Consider the following 11,729-nt stretch of genomic DNA (forward strand, 5'->3'; position numbering starts at 1 on the left):
AACAGGTAGAAAGTTGATACCATAGTTTTACAGGTAGTAAAAGGTAGCATAGTTGCACAGCCAGGGCATGAACTGACTTTTAGTCATGTGCTCTAACTGTAGGGCTAATAGCAGCGTCTTTGTGATCTCTTAGTAAAGAGATGTCATGTTTAACTTGGCTGCTGCCTTTATCTTGAATAGTCTCCATTTCAAATAGCAAAATTTTGTGTCTTAAATAATCTTATGGTGTTTTGTTGTGACTGTAATGGTTCTCAGTTTTCCCTGTTACATAGTTCTTAAGTAGGCTGCTTTCATACCCTAAGAAGGGATTGCATGTCCAAAAGCTTAGTCAAGTTTTTCAAAAAGCTATACCTGACAGTCAAATAAGAGAAGTTACATTGACCTACAAGCTTTGTCTTGTCCGTAGCTGCACAATTCTTTAAGTATTCTGACAGAATGCTGAACAAGGAGTTTCAAACTAAGCCATTAATTTTGTATTAAACGCCCAATAGTGAAAGACATGTTAGTAGTCAAAATCTGCCAGCTGGTTTTAAGTTTCAGACTTTCAGTTCTGTTGAGAGGACAAGGTAGGGAAGTTTTTCTGGTGATGAAAGAGAACATCTTTTTACTCAGCCTAGTCTCCAGTTACAGCAATTTTGGACCTTTCACAAGTAGTAAAGTTGGGGAAAAAACCTAAAGATTAAAAGAAAAAAAAAAGTAAATTGTGTTCTTGCTCCTGCAGACTCTGAGCTAGTGATGAATGAATCTTCAGGGGTTTAAAATTCAGTCCAAATGAGCATCCAGCACTTCAGATTGCTGTCAGATACATATATGAAACACTCATATCTAGGGAGATCTTACGTAGGTTTACCATCCTTTGCTCTTAAACTGAAATAGTGTGAGAACAACTTTCTTCATTACATCTCACCATTTTTTGTATCAGAAGAGAAATGTGAAGTAAGCTGACTGAACTTTGAGAGGCTTCTTTAACACACTAGGCTCGTTTCAGTTTAGAGAGACAGAAAATACAGAGATTTTCTGTTTATTCAAGTTATTTTGTCCTTTCCCACATTGGTTGGACAAAAATCCAGAATTGGAATACCTGACTGTGTCTCTGAGAAAGAGTATTCTTTTGCTCAGAGACACAATAACAGACATTTCCAGTATATTCTTATTGCCACTTGTGCATAAAGATCAGCCAAATGTTAACATTGCAACCATTTTGCAGCCAGTTGCAGAACATTAATTATTTCTTCTCACTTCATTGTGTCATTGTAATTAATTCATATTGGAGAATAACATTCCACTTTTAATTTAACTAGGTCCATTTAATTCTAATTCTGAGTCCTTGCTGGAATGTAGCTTAAACAATGAGCGCATCTTATGAAAATATACAACAAGAAAATAACATCTGCTGCACTGTGTTGGCAGCCACCAGGGCTAATGAATGGTTGTCAGTATCAAAACAGATGTCTGTTCACAGTTAAAAAAAAAAATAATTCTTTACCAGTTTAAGTAAATTCCTAAATTAATTCAACTCTTGTTTGCTGTCTTTGGTTCAAATTGCTTTGCTATGATGGAAGTGTTGGTAGACTGAAAGGTTTCTGTTCCCCTTAAGAAGTCTCACTTCAGTGTGACATCTAAGATGCCTTGTGGAATCTATAAGAGCAGTTTGATTTGATGAGGATTATCTTGTCAGTAGGAGAAAACTTTCATCATTTGCTGAGTATAATCATCTTCTTAGGAGCATTACAGTTCAGAATGCTGAAGTGGAAAATGAACATTTAAGGGAAAGAACACAAATTGTCATATACAATCAAGTGAAATAAAATAGAAGCTACTTCAGTGCACTCCATATGTCACGTTCTTAGCAATCCTCAGCCTCTAGGTCTTGCATTCTCTTACATCTACCCCACTTCCTAGTGCTGACAATGTAGGTACCAGTCCTCAAAACGATGAACAAACAGCATGCAAGGCCCATAGGCCTCACTGAAGAGGCATTAAATTCAGTTCCTTCTTCCGCTTGAGATAAACAGTTCCTTTAAACCTTTCTTGGTTATCCAGGTCACTGTTAGGAAAGTTCATTTTCTAATGAAGAGTTTCATTTTTTTCACTTGAGACATTCAATGTACAGAACCCTGGTGAAGACTGACCCAGCAATGCCAATTCTCGATTATTTCCCTGAATTTATAGAGATTTTTAACCTTGTGACAGTGTCTCTAGCCTGTCAAGTTTCACAGCTGCATGTCCACCTTCATGCAGATGCATGCATTAGACAATGTGTTTTGAACACATTTTTTTCATAATGGTGGCATTAATACTTGAATAACCTCATCATGACATACATTCTACGTACATTCTCTTTCCTCCAGCACTTTTTCTCCAAAGTATTTAGGAAGATTAATTGATTTTTCAGAATGAATCAGAAAATTACATGTTGTGTTTTATCTTTATCATACTCGGAAAATTAGTGTTACAGCATGTCAATAATTTGCAGTGACATATAAATTAGACTGAATCCAGCACAGATCACAGAGTGGTGAACAATGCTCATTATTTAGTTTAGATTTATGGACATCAAGGGGAATTAAAAAGAAAATCTGTAGGTGTTACCAAGGCTTTTGCTGTTTTGTCAGGATAATCCCCAAGTATTGCGCATAGTTAAACAATTAAAGAGGTTAAAAACAGTGCACAAGCTCAGTGTCACTCCATGTAAGCAGTCTTTTACAACACTTGCACTGTGAAACCTTACTGGATTGCTGTGTTTTCCTTACTGGAAAGTGCAATTTTTCATTTTGCAGCTGAAGTTTTATATGTATCTTAATTGTTGTATGTATGAACTCCTTACCATAAAGGATTCTCAGTATGATGCTGAACCCAAACATATGAATAAAACCCATGTGAGGATGTTTTTCCAAATGGTTTTCGGTCTCCACAAAGTAGCTTTACCTGAACTACTTAACAGTTCAGAAATACGTTTTTAGGGGGTTTTTACCCTCTGATCTTAGTCTGCACGATTAGCAAGCACGATGCACTGATTATCTTGTAGGGGCCACTGAGCTCTGACTTCTTATTTCTTTGATGCTTCTTGTATTCATTTGCTTCTGCACTATATCTCCCAGCCAACAGCAGGAGCAAGGGAAGGGAGAGGGTACAAATTGAGAGAACTTCCTGTGCTAAGAAATGAACAAAGCCATGAATTATCATTGATTCCATAATTACACTTTATGGCGCATGGAATGTGTGTGGAACCCTGGAAGAATTGTGGTGTGTGGAAAGTTGGTTTCTTTGGCTTCTCAGTCATTGCAGTGATGCACTCTGAAAACAGCCACGCAACTGTTTTTGGTGTCAGATTTCCTTTTCAGCCTTGTTGTTCCTTAATCTTTTGCTGGGGTAAGTCTTTAGGGGTTCCGGTCTATAAAGACACTTGAACACTTGTGTTCATGCAATTTTTATTCCTTTCACACAGAGTCAGATAAAAAATTGCTTCCTTCTCTTATGCCTGGTAATAGCATATGCACTTTCCAGCCTCACTAAAGCAAAAACCAAGAGACAGAATGTGGCCTCTGCAGTGAGACTGAGCAGAAAGTTTGGCTCACTGTGCTCTGACAGGATGGCAGAACACTCTCTTCTATTCCTGCCTTTTATTCATGTAGAATTGGAAGAACCACTTTTCTGTATATTTTGTCCTGTGAGATGGAGGGACAGATTTAGGCAGCATGTTTTGGGAACAAAAAGATGTAGATCCCACTTACACAGTGGGAGCTGTGTCTTGAGAAAGAAAGCTTCAGAAAGGACAGGGACAGGCATTGAGGGGTAGTTGTTTGAACGTGTGCTGGTTTTACACAGAGGCTGAGTAGTTAACACAGTCCTTGGCAGTATTGCAGGTGAAGTCTAGAGCAGGGATGGAAAAGCACATTCTATCATTATACAGCATTAGTGCATCTGTTACTGGGCTTCCTTGTCCTATGCTGGTGTGTTAATACACAAGGGAGAGATGAGACACTGGTGTAGAAAACTCATTAAGACTCCCAGAATAAATGGTAACCTCTCAAATTCACCCATTCAGGTGACTTGAAGTGACTTAATCACTCTTAATATACACAGGAAGATTTGTAGTAGGGCAGTTTTAATGAGCTCTAAGAGGGGATTGGACCAACTCATACTGGAAATAGAATGCCAAATTTTCTAATGGGATGGTAATTAGCTCCTGGGACATAGCAGTCATGACGGATTTTGCATCACTTCCAAGACCTTAAATCTCATTGTGCACTACTCCACACAATTAGTTTTGTCTGCACCTCATTAAAGTGACTTGGGAATTGCTGGGTGAGGATGTCTGCTCTGGCTAGATGAGTGCTTTCTGTTTTAAGCTTACTTGTAGTTGACGTATAGTCCTTTTCTACAGAAAGTTCCAAGGTTCAATTTTATTGAAAGTACAAACTGCCTTTAAAATTGCAGATCGCTGGAACTTGTGTTGGCAGGAATGAAGATGCTCTTCTTCATTGGGGTTTTTCTCTAGGCAGCATTGTTTTCTTCAGTGTGGTCTCTGCTAATCCTGATCACCTATGTCCTCACTGGATCTCCAGTGAGACCTGGCAGGTCACTATGCTCTGGCTACTGTTTTTCAGCAGCACTTGACCATGTGAGAATGATTCCCTGCACTGTTACACACCACTTAGCCCTAGTGGAGGGTCCTGTAAATTCCACTGAATGCTGCCATGGTACTTTTGATGTGGCAGAATCCAAACTTCTTAAAACTGTATGCACAACTGTGGAAGGATTAGGTGCAGCTAATCTAGGAGAAGTTGTTCAACTCCATCTTCTGTAAGTGTGGATTTCAATTGACTTGTGTTCAGTGTGAAAGTGTATTTCTTTCAAAGCTGGCTATAACAAACTGAAGGCAAGTGCTGCAGTTACTTCAGCACACATAATTTACAGTGGTGTGGGGAAGTAACCCCTTTCATCCCAAAAGAGATAGATGTCTGTTGGACACATTCTTTTCTATGATGCCTTTGTTACATGGTGTAACTGGTTTCTACTGATGTGAGAGTACAATATATCTGGTGGTCTCCAATAGATTTGTGTTTGATAGGAGTGACCTGTCTCACCTCTCAACGGTGCAAGAGGGAGCTCCAGGAAAATTAAATTCTGTTTAATTTTGCAAGAGTGAATGTGTCTCACAGTGCCTGGACTGTCATCATCCCCCACGCGCCCTTTGTACTCTCTACACATCTGCTTCAGTTCTGCCTGATGTGCTGAAGAGATGTCATCCACAAGAAAACCCTCATCAATTCACTGGCCACAGAAGATCTGGTAGATCCAGAAGCAGTCAGAACCTGACCTTGGCTGAACTGGTCGTGTAAAGATACCAAAGCATCTATTATTGTAGCAGGTTTAGTTGTATCTGTTCCATCTCACAGAAAAATAACTGTAAAGGGAATTATTTTATTAGCTATAATTTTAGTTAACTACTTTACTCCCTGTCAGAATAATCTCGCCTATTTATATGAGCGATTATAGTAACATAAATCTCTTAGTATTGTGGTTTCTCGACTAACTTGCTTGCGGTTCCTTACAACAAGGTTTTTGTTTGTTTGGCTGTTATAAAACCAGTGGGTTTTTTGGTCAGCTTGGTTTGGAGGAAATTATTTGTGGCAAAGTCCCCAACACAGGGAAATGCATCAGTTCTCAAAGCTGCGTAGGGTAGCTTCCCCAGGCTGCCCAGGATTACACAGGAGTGGTGCAGTTAAAAAGTGTGTTCAGAGAAAGAGTCTCAAAGAGACCTTGTCTGTCTTTTCAGTTTAGTTCTGTTCCATGTTTTATTCAGTTCACATTTTAATCATGTTTCAAGACTGGAGCAGTCGTTCAGAAGAGGAGGGAATCATCCATTCACCTTCATGGATGTAGTGATATATGCTGTAGTTTCTGAGTTACCTGCATCTCTGACTTCCCAGGGGTCCCAGCTACAACCTCAGGAGGATGCATCCCTTGCTGGATAGTCCTACTGTTCTCTCCCCACTGAGCCTATCTGCAGTTCTCAAAGGGTGCATCTCTACAATTGCAATGGAGTATGGCATTGAGATGCCAGAGCTGTAAATGAATTGCATTGGTATTACCTCGTCTGTGCCTGTCCATGTGCAGATTATAGCTCTGGGAGGGCGAAACACCACCATCTTCATATTCCAACAAGGTACCCTGCAGTGCTGACACGCTTGCACTGCATCTGGGTAGGCTCTGCTGTCTCTCTCCAGCATCTCTGCCCTCTGCTCCCAGCATGTGTTGTGGACATGTGCCCTGACTACCTTGAGAGTTCTGATTTTCTCATAGAACCCCAAGTTAAAGTAACAGTTTGCTCTTGACCTATTACGACTCATAAACCAGATCATTAGTTCTTGAACAAAACATTTAGGAGTAATCCCCCATTCTTGTAAGCATCCATAGCTTAGTAGTTAGTCCCCTGCCCTTCACTAGGGCTCTTCAAAGGCCACCACCACAGAGTACTGCACACAGCTGGCTCTGCTTGTTGTGAGGTCATTCCTGTTAATAGAGACTGACTGGCCTCAAACCAGTAGGTGTTATCAACAGGGGCCTATGAATCTAGTTGAAATACTCCATGCTTTTTCTTATGAGGGCAGAATGTGACACTTCCCTCTTTCAGTATAGAGGATTTACATTAATTAGTTCTCCCTGCCTTAAGTCTGTGAAGGGAGTGGATTTTTATCTTGCTTTTCCAGCTCTGTAGACAAAAAGTCCTTAGCTGTATATACATCTGTCAGAACATACAATGCTTTTTGAGTTTTCCACAATTCTGGAGCATCTGTCACGCTGTCAAACAGTAAATATTGATTTACTGTCACACAGTAAATATTGATTTACTGTATTATACTATAGACACTTTCTGCCAATCCATTCAATAATGGCTATTTAGGGTTCGATTTTTATCACACTAGCAGGCTTTTGAAGAACAGGGTAATGTAGACTACAAAGAAATTTTTCCTGCCCCATCAGCCAAGGAAGGAACTGTTTAAGTATGAGCAAAGATGTGTGCCCATAGATAGCAAGGAAAAGTCAGACAAATGACAGAAATTGTGGTGTTCAAGACCAGGTTGGACAGAGCCTTGGGCGACGTGGTTTAGTTCAAGGTGTCCCTGCCCATGGCAGGGGCTGGAATTAGATGATCTTAAGGTCCTTTCCAACCCTAACTATTCTGTGATTTTATGAAATTGCAAGTCCTGTTCAGTTAATTGAGAAATAACAATTCAATCCTGCTGTAAAGGTCTAGTACTTTCAGGGTGGTGGTGGAGGATGGTTTGGTTTTTGACTCTGTGAGCTGGTTTGCCAGTTCTGACTCCTTGCTATCTCAGCAGCCACAAAACACAACCACCACCGATGTGGCTGTAGAAAAATCTACAGTGAGTTTTCCCATCAGGGACCATGAATGCTGTGTCATGCTGCTTTCTGAGAATGAATTCTGAAATTGTATCTGGTGCCACGTACCTTTATCATTTACTTCTTCCCTTCCTCTTCAGGAGAAAGTTTAGTGAAGGGAACTTCGTAGACTTATTTACATCTCAGTGCAGTGTGAAGGGGTACAAGAGCGCCTTCTTCCTCTCAATGAAGCTGCAAGCTTCCATCTTTTCTTGCAGCGTTTTTTAAAGTCAAGAAGTCTTTTGGGATCATACCTGCCTGCCCCGTGAACAGCTTTTGGGGTGGACCAACAGGCTCAGGCAGATTAGCAGGAGAGCACAGATCTCAGAGGTGTTATAATCCCACCAGCTTCAGGAGGAAGCCAAGGAGGAGGGAAGAGAGAGCCCATCCACAAGAAAAAACCCTGCAGTACAGTTTTGTGCTGGTTTAGGCAGCATAGAGTACACATAGGAGAAGAATAGTATAATGCCCTAATGGTGAAAGGTTATATGTGCAGCCCTGCCATCCTATTAAATATCAGCATGTCCAACCACAAAACACAATTCATATGTAATAGGTTTGATTAGCTTTGCTGCTCTTGGAACTGCTTGTTTATATTGAGACAATTGCAGTTATTCCCTTCAGTGGAGGTTCTGAGAAAGAAGAAAAGCACTTCTGTTCATTTTGGGACTATGGGACACATCTGATGTTTTGATTTTTCATGTCACATACTCAGAGGATATGGAGGTGCTCCTCTGTTCCTGTGGTCTGTGGGGTCATCCAGTTTTCCATCTGAGATACTCTCAATAACCTCATTAAGGGATTTGCAACCTTGACAGACTGGTGAGCTCAATAGGGCAGCAGAGAACTGTGAAGCAACACCCAAAATAATGAAATAGCACTAAAATCTTTGCCTGCAAGGAGTCTGACTGGTGACATATTTAATATTTATTATGAATATTTACTTTAAATGTATTGTACGTCCATCCGCATAAAGCAGTAGTGCAACTGTGGAATGACACACCTGGGAGAAGAAGGAACTTGAGTGGTTTAAGACTTGGGCAGCATGGACCCTCCCAAAGGCTTCCAGGGCATGGCATAATGAGGAGGGAGGGGGAGACCGCAAAATGGGGGGAGGCTGGGATGATAGCACAACCTTGCACACTCCCTTTCTGCTGGTCCTACTGACAGGCTGTCTCCAGGCTTCAAGCAGGCATCAGAAGACCCATCAAGAGTCTTTCTGTGGAAGCCCCTGCTACATGTCCTCAGTGGCGCACTGATGATCCAGTGACCATAAACTGAGGTCTGGTTCCAAAGGGAGCACTTTGGATTTGTTTCTTGTGATTGAACTACAATTGCTGCAGTTAAGACTTTGCCACGGTTGGAGCACTAGGAATGTCTCACTTTCCGATGTGTCTGCCTTGGTGTCCATTAACATGTGAGATCACCTGACTTCCTTTCCCTAAGTCATCACACTCTTGGTGGTCTTCTTCCCTTACCCAGTGGCCTGTTCTGTTTTGTTTATCACCAACACTGTAAAATTTTGTTTAAATTGTGCAAAGCATTGAAAAGAGATGTGAAGGACAGGCAATACACATAGAAACCCGGACTCAAAATGTAAACTAGATGGCTTTTGAAACTAGCAGTGGAGAGGGCAAACTTCCTGTGTGTCAACAGTTAAAAAATAAAACAAAGAACAAAGGGAAATAACATAAAACATTTCTTCAGAAGAGTGCGGTTTAGTGGGAGGCAGTACTGTCAGCACACAGTGGTTGAGACCAATATATTTTTGTGCCCAACTTTTCTTCTTGCTGTTTGATGTGTTATCTCTCTGGGACAGCACCATACTCCTATTTCAGCTCATCGCAATGACATCATGGAGCTCCTCCCAGAGGTGCCACTCTCTAGAGCAGATTGTGTGGCATTGTGTAGTATTTGCCTTCCTTGTTTTTAACCAGCTTCATTGTATCTGTGCTCTGGACTTTCTTCTGCAGCCATTTCAAATTGCTACAAGGATAAATCAAGGGTATTTGAATAATGGATATTCGATGTGGCTTCTTGCAGGAAGCAATGGCTGCTTTTGGTATCTGAAGGGGGACATTAAAAAAGCTCAAACCCCTGGAAGGACAAGAAGCATGGTTTGGATTCCAGTTTATTACACAAATAATGCCATTTAGTGCTACATAGGAAACAATTTGGAAGTGTTAGCTCAAATGTCCAAACTACCGAAAGTTCTTCCACCAGCTGGCAACCTTGTAGGCAATTTCATTTGGTCTTTCTGCTTACTGTTCATATTGTGCCTGCTGGATAAGAAGAGACTGTCACCTTCCTTAAACTATTACAAACATCACCTCTTTTTTAATGGAAAGTAAATAATTCAGTAAACTTTATAGTTTGATTACTCATCAAAACCAGTATAATGCTTGGTATTTATAGACAATTTCTGGTGACTATCCAGCAAATTGGAATCTTGTTAGAAAAACATTATTATTAATAAAAATCCCTTATTAGCATAACTGAGAAAGAAAAAGGTGAATACTTTTTCTCTGAGAGTTGGCTCAGGAAGTAGTATTTTCTGACTGTGTATCTGAAGGCAACAAACTCAGATATTACCTAAACAATTCTTTTTACAGATTATAGTTGTGCTGGAAATATGCTTACTTTATTATCTATAGTTCTGGTCTGCAAGCCTAGCATAATGTAAACTGTTGCTCTGATGACTGTCAGCAGTTCTGTTGCAAATATAATACTGGATTTGTGGGAGTTCTTACTGAAAGCTCATTTGAAGTTTAATACCAAAGGGTCAACTTGAGGTATTTAGTATTAAACCCCCCCTTTGTTTCTTAATGTCATATAGGAATAAAAAAACAGTATTTGTTTTCCTCCAACTTTATCTTGATATAGGAATACTATTTCAGAATGCCTCCCATTCATGGTGCTTTTTTCTGCTAGCTGTCTTTGGGGTTTCTGGACATCAGGGCTGTGCTTTGGGCTGGATATGCTTAACTGTTCCTTAAGGCTAGTGAGTTCCATTACTGCACGCACACATTCCTAATCACGTTGAAGTGACAATAAATATCAGCTCAATTTAATTATTTGCATCTGCCTACTAATATTTCAGTCAGTTTGGAAGAAGCCACCTGTGGGATATTTTTCATTCTTCTCTTGTACGTGACAAATATGGATAGATAATCCAAGGTGCTTCAAAGAACTGGTCAGGGAATTGCTTATTTTCCTCATGAAAGGATTTTGATAAATGAAAATGCTTGATTTTTATGAAAATCAAACAACCCCAAAAGGTCACAAGTCCCAAAACTATGTAGGGATTTTCTTTATGAGGAAAAACACATCTAACCCAGATCTTTTAATTAAAAGTTCTGTATTTTTACCTTTTACCAGTGTAGTTTCTTTAATTTTTGTTTTGTTTTGGTTTTTGGTGGGTTCAGGCAACTTCAGTTTCTGATTTTCTTTCTATGAAAAAATGTATTCACATATCTTGAAGTTTGTTTGTTGAGGTATGTTTTATAAGGTTATAGAACTGTAGCATTTTTTTAACATTAACTGAAGGGGGGGGCATTTAATATTTTTTAAAACTGAAGGCTGTTTAACCAAGTCATGCAAATAAAATACCCTGTCCTTTGTTAGAGACTAAGCGTGGATATTTTTAGATCAGGAGGAAAATGTTTTGGGTATGTATAAACTTCAGTATTTCTAAGACATACTGTCTGGTTTGCTGACTGAAAATTTCCAAAACAGTATAATAAACTGGAAGGTTTAGTTACGCTGTGTGGCATCTCTGTGAGAGTATTTTATTCCTACACCATGAAAAAACGAAAACCCAAGGTTTTTTTTTTTTTAAAAAAGGAAAGAATATCATGCGTTTTATAGGACAATACCCACCCCCCCCACCCCACCCTCAAAGTTATATGCCAAAAAAAAAGAAAATCTATATAAAAGGCCTGGTGACATATGACAGAAAATATAATGTTAAGATATTTCTCTATCTTTGACTGTGATAGTTGAATTGCTTGATCAAAGTGAAAGGAGAGAGTTCAGCAAAATGGGATTAATAGATTCAGTATGTTAACAAAGTATGGAGCCTACATTGAAGAATAGCTGTCAAATATACAGGAATAAGTGAAAACTATTAAACATTTAAAGGCTTATGCTTTGACCTTGCTAAAGGGAGATAACCTTCTAATAAAGGTGAAGCAGGTTCCGTGTGGTGGGGAATGCACTAGGCTGGGTGCACACTAAACTTCTGTTTCTCAAACTATGGCGTTCATGGAAAGGCAGCCTTGAACAGCTGAATCTACTTTTTAAAACCAATTTTTCACTAC

The sequence above is a fragment of the Lathamus discolor genome, chromosome 5 (genome assembly GCF_037157495.1).
Source record: "Lathamus discolor isolate bLatDis1 chromosome 5, bLatDis1.hap1, whole genome shotgun sequence".
In the NCBI taxonomy this organism is placed as follows: Eukaryota; Metazoa; Chordata; class Aves; order Psittaciformes; family Psittacidae; genus Lathamus; species Lathamus discolor.